We start from the raw sequence: 7,201 nt of genomic DNA, 5'->3' as shown, positions 1-7,201 counted from the left end.
CATGCTAGGGAGGGGGTAGTGTCATATTAATGCATGCTAGGGAGGGGGTAGTGTCATATTAATGCATGCTAGGGAGGGGGTAGTGTCATATTAATGCATACTAGGGAGGGGGGTAGTGTCATATTAATGTGTTCTAGGGAGGGGGAAGTGTCATATTAATGCATGCTAGGGAGGGGGTAGTGTCATATTAATGCATGCTAGTGAGGGGGTAGTGTCATATTTATGCATGCTAGGGAGGGGGTTGTGTCATATTAATGCATGCTAGGGAGGGGGTGGTGTCATAATAATGCATGCTAGGGAGGGGGTAGTGTCATATTAATGCATGCTAGGGAGGGGGTAGTGTCATATTAATGTGTTCTAGGGACGGGGGCTGTGTCATATTAATGCATGCTAGGGAGGGGGGTTGTGTCATAGTAATGCATGCTAGGGAGGGGGTGGTGTCATAATAATGCATGCTAGGGAGGGGGTAGTGTCATATTAATGCATGCTAGGGAGGGGGTAGTGTCATATTAATGTGTTCTAGGGACGGGGTTGTGTCATAGTAACATATTAATGCATGCTAGGGAGGGGGGTAGTGTCATATTAATGCATGCTAGGGAGGGGGTTGTGTCATATTAATGCATGCTAGGGATGGGGTAGTGTCATATTAATGTGTTCTAGGGAGGGGGGCTGTGTCATAGTGACATATTAATGCATGCTAGGGAGGGGGGTAGTGTCATATTAATGCATGCTAGGGAGGGGGTTGTGTCATAGTAACATATTAATTCATGCTGGGGAGGGGGGGATCATATTAAGGTGTGCTAATGAACATAGAAACTGGGTCACTGCGCATATGTAACAGAAACCTAATGCAGCATCTTTCTATTCCACAGAACCTTCATCTTGGTTCCAACAACAATTAACCAATAGCAAACAAAGGAGAAATTGAAAATTGCGCAATCATCTCTTACCACACGTTCTCACTTATTAGAATGCATAGAAAAACATGTAACTAATCACCCATGTAAATATGTTGTAATTTCCTCATATTGTCTGTAAGTACATAGGATATTGCCAATATAGAACGATCCTACAATCCCTTATGTTCTGCAATTCATAAGGTGAATTCACATTTCCACAACATACAGTGATTCTCATAAAAGAATAAGAAAGACTAGCAGTGCAGATAACTGAAGGTAATTGGCTCCAGTGTCTGAATGTGCTTTGTGTTCCAGCGTGCGTTCCACCTATGTGCTCATAACCAGAAGTTAAGTCTTTCCAGGTTCCTTATCATACCAATAGAAAGACTTGACTTCCGGTTATGCGCACATAGGTGGAACGCAATGCGTGTTCAGACACCGGAGCCGATCGGATATTCTGCATTGCTTAACACTTTATAATGTTTTAAGTGTGGGCACCTGCTCCTCATTAGAAAAGGCATAAAACCTCCATCAATGTCCCTAGCCACCAGACGCTTCTGAGGAAGAACCGCAAGGTTTGAAACGCATGAAGCGTGAGTGGCTTCTGACACTGACCAACTGAGTTATTCTACCCTGAGCTTGGATACCACGTGTGGGTTGCTGGAGTGACCGGGCACCTTCTTTTCCTACCGATTACCATCAGGTCCAGTTGGGGTATAAGATGACCCGTCACCAGTCGGGTGTTTTTTTACATGCTTGTGTATAATATATGAAATGTGAGCGCTATGTACATTATTTGTCCAATTACCTTGAGTTATCTGCACTGCTGGTCTTTCTTTTCCTGTTGTGGAAACGTGAACTCACCTAATGAATTGTGGAACTCATTATATGGACATTGAAGGATCTCTTTATATTGGTAATATCCTATGAACTTACAGACAATATGGAGGAATGACAACATATTTACAGGGGTGATTACATGTTTTTTCTATGTATTTTAATAAGTGAGAACGTATGGTAAGAGATTATTGCACAACTTTCTATTTCTGCTTTTATTCTATATAGTAAGGTGTGCTGTCACCTCTCTCTTGTCTTTCTTGTACGATCGCATGGTGTGTACGCTCCTGCAAACCAGTCAAAGCTTGCTGCAGCTAGTGGGTGATGCGATGTGGCAGCTTGCGGGTAGGCTGAATGCAGCCACGTGTATTTGATGGAGGGAGCCGAACACCCTAGCACCAGCCCTGGCTGGCGGCATGAAGAGATGTGCCACAGAAATGTAATTAATATGCGCCGCCAACCCGCCCAGGAAGACCACACTATCACAGCTCTGAGTACTCTCTCCGAGTCCTGAGCCTCCTCTGTGGGCTGCTCTAAAACAAAGGGATATCCGCAGCACACAGACAGTATCCCACGTGTGACAGGCTGCTGCCTTTTCCTAAAGAAGAGAGGAGGCGCTACTTACTGTATACTCCAAATATATGGTAATAGACAGTCAGGGATGGCTCTCTGTAGCTTATAGTCTGTATATGAACATTTAATCCACACTTGGACTTAGAGTATTTTATTTATTCTAATAAAGCTATTTTTTTATTCCCCTTCCCTCACCCTCCCTGTAACTCCCCCTCAGTGCCCCTGCCTTAACCCTCCCTTTAACACCCCTCTGCGTATATGCCCTCACCTCCCTGTAACTCCCCGTCAGCATTCCTGCTCTACCCCTCCATGTAACTCCCCGTCAGTGTCCCTGCCCTCACCCTCCATGTAGCTCCCCCCTCAGTGAGCACTCACCCTACTTCTAACTCCCCCCTCAGCATCCCTACTCTCACCCTCCCTGTAACTCCCCATACAGTGTACCCTCACCCTCCATCTAACTTCCCCTCAGCATCCAAGCCCTCACCATCCCTATAGCTCCCCCCTCAGTGCCCCTGTCCTAACCCTCCATGTAGCTCCCCCCTCAGTGTGCACTCAACCTCCTTCTAACTCCCTGTCACGATCCGGGTATCTGGACGCCATTACTTACCCTTCAGATGCCTCCTAAGGCGGGCTCAGCGTTCCAGGACCGGATTCCGCTGTTCCTGAGTTTCCACATGCAGAGTGGTGTTTTCATCAGCCGCGGCCTCCGCTGTGCCCGCGTGGTTAAATGTGCATCTATCAGCCTGGCGTCTCCTGTCTCCGGTGGCCGGCGCCGCCATTACTGTTTCCCAGACCACATGGATTACAAACCAAACTTCCCTCCAAGTGTCTGCATGGGCGCAGCCATCTTGGATTCTGTCATCTGATCATTTCCACCAATCTGCTGTCTGTGTTGTTGATTTGCATAATTGCCTAGCCAACCCCTTCCTTGCTGCAGGTATAAGTAAGCTGTACCTGAGCAAGGAAGACGTCAGTGCTTTGGTCAGAGCCGGCCTTAGGCATAGGCAAACTAGGCAATTGCCTAGGGCATTTGGTATGCTTAGGGGCACCAGCAGCTTCTGCTGATTAAAATGATATGCGGCATGCCTATATTCTGTGTGTATTCCTGGAAATCACTGTAATGTAGCATTTCATGTGCAGATACAGCCGCAGTCGCACACAGAATATAGGCATGCCGCATATCATTTTAATCAGCAGAAGCTGCTTGTGTATCCTAGCCACATAGTAATGCAAATAAGATGCATTTTTATAAACAAAAGACGCCCAACGTTAGCAAAGCTGCCAGCTGATTCATGCCAGGCATCTCTTGCAAAACTGGCGGCGGTGCTAGGGGGCACCAGCCAAAATCTTGCCTAGGGCATCATATTGGTTAGGGCCGGCTCTGGCTTTGGTTGTCAAACCTAGTTCCTGTTTGTCTCTCTTCTATGATTGTCTTCCAGGTTCCAGCTCCTGTCTCAAGACTTCCACCATAGAGACCCGCACCAGCATTCCACCTGCGGTATAGCCTGACTCTCCAACCCATTGTGGATTCATCTGTTTCCAGCTACAACACTACCTGCTTCCAGCCTCAGCTTCCAGCAGAGTACAGCTTCCCTTAAAGGGCCGGTGTCCTTTCTACACTTTACCACTCTCCACCGGAATTATTATTTCTCCGCTCTCAAGTTCTACATTTCAGTTCACATTTCATCGCTCCCAAAGTTCATTTATTATTTAACTGGTTCCAGCCAGTATCCACTCCGTGCTAACAACAGTCTGGTTCCAGCCAGTATCCACAGCAGCTGTTTTACCTTCAGCAACCCAGCTCTTCCTGGAACACTAGCTGGTACAATCCTGGGTTATCTCCATTGCTACAGCCGGGCCTGGTAAGGACTTTCCATCTAGAAGATCATAAGAACTATCTCACACTACCAGTGCCCTGTGGCTCCTGCCATGCTGTAGTACTCAGGAACTGTATTTATTCTTTGCTGACTTTTACGTTTTCTTTTATTGCTGCTGTGATGCGGAGTTGTCATAATAAACATCATTGACTTTTATCTAAGTTGTCGTGGTCACGCCTTCGGGCAGTTATTATTCATGCTACTTACATGTCCAGGGGTCTGATACAACCTCCCAGGTTCCGGTACATCTCAGCCCCTACAACTGAGGCTGCCTCCCATCAGCTCAGGCCCTCAGTTGTGACACTCCCCCCTCCGCATCCCTGCCCTCACCCTCCCTCTAACTCCACCCTCATTTTCCCTGCCCTCACCCTCCCTGTAACTCCCTCTCAGCATCACTGCCCTCACCCTCCCTGTAACTCCCTCTCAGCATCCATGCCCTCACCCCCTGTAACTCCCTCTCAGCATCCCTGCCCTCACCCTCCCTGTAACTCCCTCTCAGCATCCCTGCCCTCGCCCTCCCTGTAACTCCCTCTCAGCATCCCTGCCCTCACCCTCCCTGTAACTACCTCTCAGCATCCCTGCTCTCGCCCTCCCTGTAACTCCCTCTCAGCATCCCTGCCCTCGCCCTCCCTGTAACTCCATCTCAGCATCATTGCCCTCACCCTCCCTGTAACTCCCTCTCAGCATCCCTGCCCTCACCCTCCCTGTAACTCCCTCAGCATCCCTGCCCTCACCCTCCCTGTAACTCCCTCAGCATCCCTGCCCTCACCCTCCCTGTAACTCCCTCAGCATCCCTGCCCTCACCCTCCCTGTAACTCCCTCTCAGCATCCATGCCCTCACCCTCCCTGTAACTCCCTGTCAGCATCCCTGCCCTCACCCTCCCTGTAACTCCCTGTCAGCATCCCTGCCCTCGCCCTCCCTGTATCTCCCTCTCAGCATCCCTGCCCTCACCCTCCCTGTAACTCCCTGTCAGCATCCCTGCCCTCACCCTCCCTGTAACTCCCTCTCAGCATCCCTGCCCTCACCCTCCCTGTAACTCCCTCTCAGCATCTCTGCCCTCACCCTCCCTGTAACTCCCTCAGCATCCCTGCCCTCACCCTTCCTGTAACTCCCTCTCAGCATCCCTGCCCTCACCCTCCCTGTAACTCCCTCTCAGCATCCCTGCCCTCACCCTCCCTGTAACTCCCTGTCAGCATCCCTACCCTCACCCTCCCTGTAACTCCCTCTCAGCATCCCTACCCTCACCCTCCCTGTAACTCCCTCTCAGCATCCCTCCCCTCGCCCTCCCTGTAACTCCCTCTTAGCATCCCTGCCCTCACCCTCCCTGTAACTCCCTCTCAGCATCCCTGCCCTCGCCCTCCCTGTAACTCCCTCTCAGCATCCCTGCCCTCACCCTCCCTGTAACTCCCTCTCAGCATCCCTGCCCTCACCCTCCCTGTAACTCCCTCTCAGCATCCCTGCCCTCACCCTGCCTGTAACTCCCTCTCAGCATCCCTGCCCTCACCCTCCCTGTAACGCCCACGGCCACTACTATCAGTCACCTCGGCGCCTGCACTGCTCTGGTCACTGCTAGTGCTTGATCTACTCTCCCTGCTACATGGGACACGTGGTGGGAAACTAGGGTGACATGGGAGAGCTAAAGTGACATCATACAATCAGACATTTTGGTTTCTTATTACAGATGTAGCCACGCTCATCGTTGCCATGATGCATATACATGGGTATACACATAGCGGCAAGCTGCAGCGTATGCCATACTGCAACTAGTCACAGCTGGTGATTGCACCATTGAAGTCTATGGCGTGCATTCCATAGATGTGGGCACACTAGCCACGCTATCCATGTCATGATGAGAAGCGTGGTTACATCTGTACATGAGGCAGCCAAAACAATAGTATGCTTTTCTGGGTGTGGGAATTTAGTGTGGATCTGGCCTTCTCGATGTATTTCATGTGTATCTGGCCTTCAGCGGTTCAGCTAAAGGGGCGCCAAAATGAGATTATATCTTGCCCCCCAACCTAAAAACTATCTGATGCCCCTGATCAGGGGGATGATAAAATGATATGTGGGTTATTGTAGTAACTACGAGTCTGCTGAGTGAATGACAACAATGATCTCAGGTGGGTGACAGAACCACTCACAGATCACACATGAATCTCACACTCTTTAATAACACAGTAACCTGCAAGAGATAATCAATTACTTTATCTGTTGATCAGGTTTTAACATCAGCTCAATATAAATGTACAGTAATATATGTGATTATTTATTACAGGTTGAGTATCCCATATCCAAATATTCCGGAATACGGAATATTCCGAAATACGGACTTTTTTGACTGAGAGTGAGATAGTGAAACCTTTGTTTTTTGATGGCTCAATGTACACAAACTTTGTTTAATACACAAAGTTATTAATAATATTGTATTAAATGACCTTCAGGCTGTGTATATAAGGTGTATATGAAACATAAATGAAATGTGTGAATGTACACACACATTGTTTAATGCACAAAGTTATAAAAAATATTGGCTAAAATTACCTTCAGGCTGTGTGTATAAGGTGTATATGTAACATAATTACATTCTGTGCTTAGATTTAGGTCCCATCATCATAAGATCTCATTATGGTATCTAATTATTCCAAAATACGGAAAAATCCGATATCCAAAATACCTCTGGTCCCAAGCATTTTGGATAAGGGATACTCAACCTGTATTAGGATTTCACAGAGAATGGAGTGCGCTATCAGAGAGCTGCTGGTGTAGGGGGTGGTAAATCCCCAAAAAGGTATAGCAGCAATATAAATAAAATAATCACCAGCGCTAAAATGATATTGATAGTAAGAGTAATGATTGAATAATATTCTGAATAGAATTATAAAAAAAAAAAAAAAAAAAAATATATATAATCAGGACGGTAGGTTGGAGTTTAAATAGTATATATTAAATTTTAATAAAAAATTATAATAAAAATATACATATAATCACAGGTGTTTAAAGAGCAAAATTAGGAA

Source organism: Pseudophryne corroboree, chromosome 10 (genome assembly GCF_028390025.1).
Source record: "Pseudophryne corroboree isolate aPseCor3 chromosome 10, aPseCor3.hap2, whole genome shotgun sequence".
Lineage (NCBI taxonomy): Eukaryota > Metazoa > Chordata > Amphibia > Anura > Myobatrachidae > Pseudophryne > Pseudophryne corroboree.
This window is presented reverse-complemented; position numbering follows the sequence as displayed.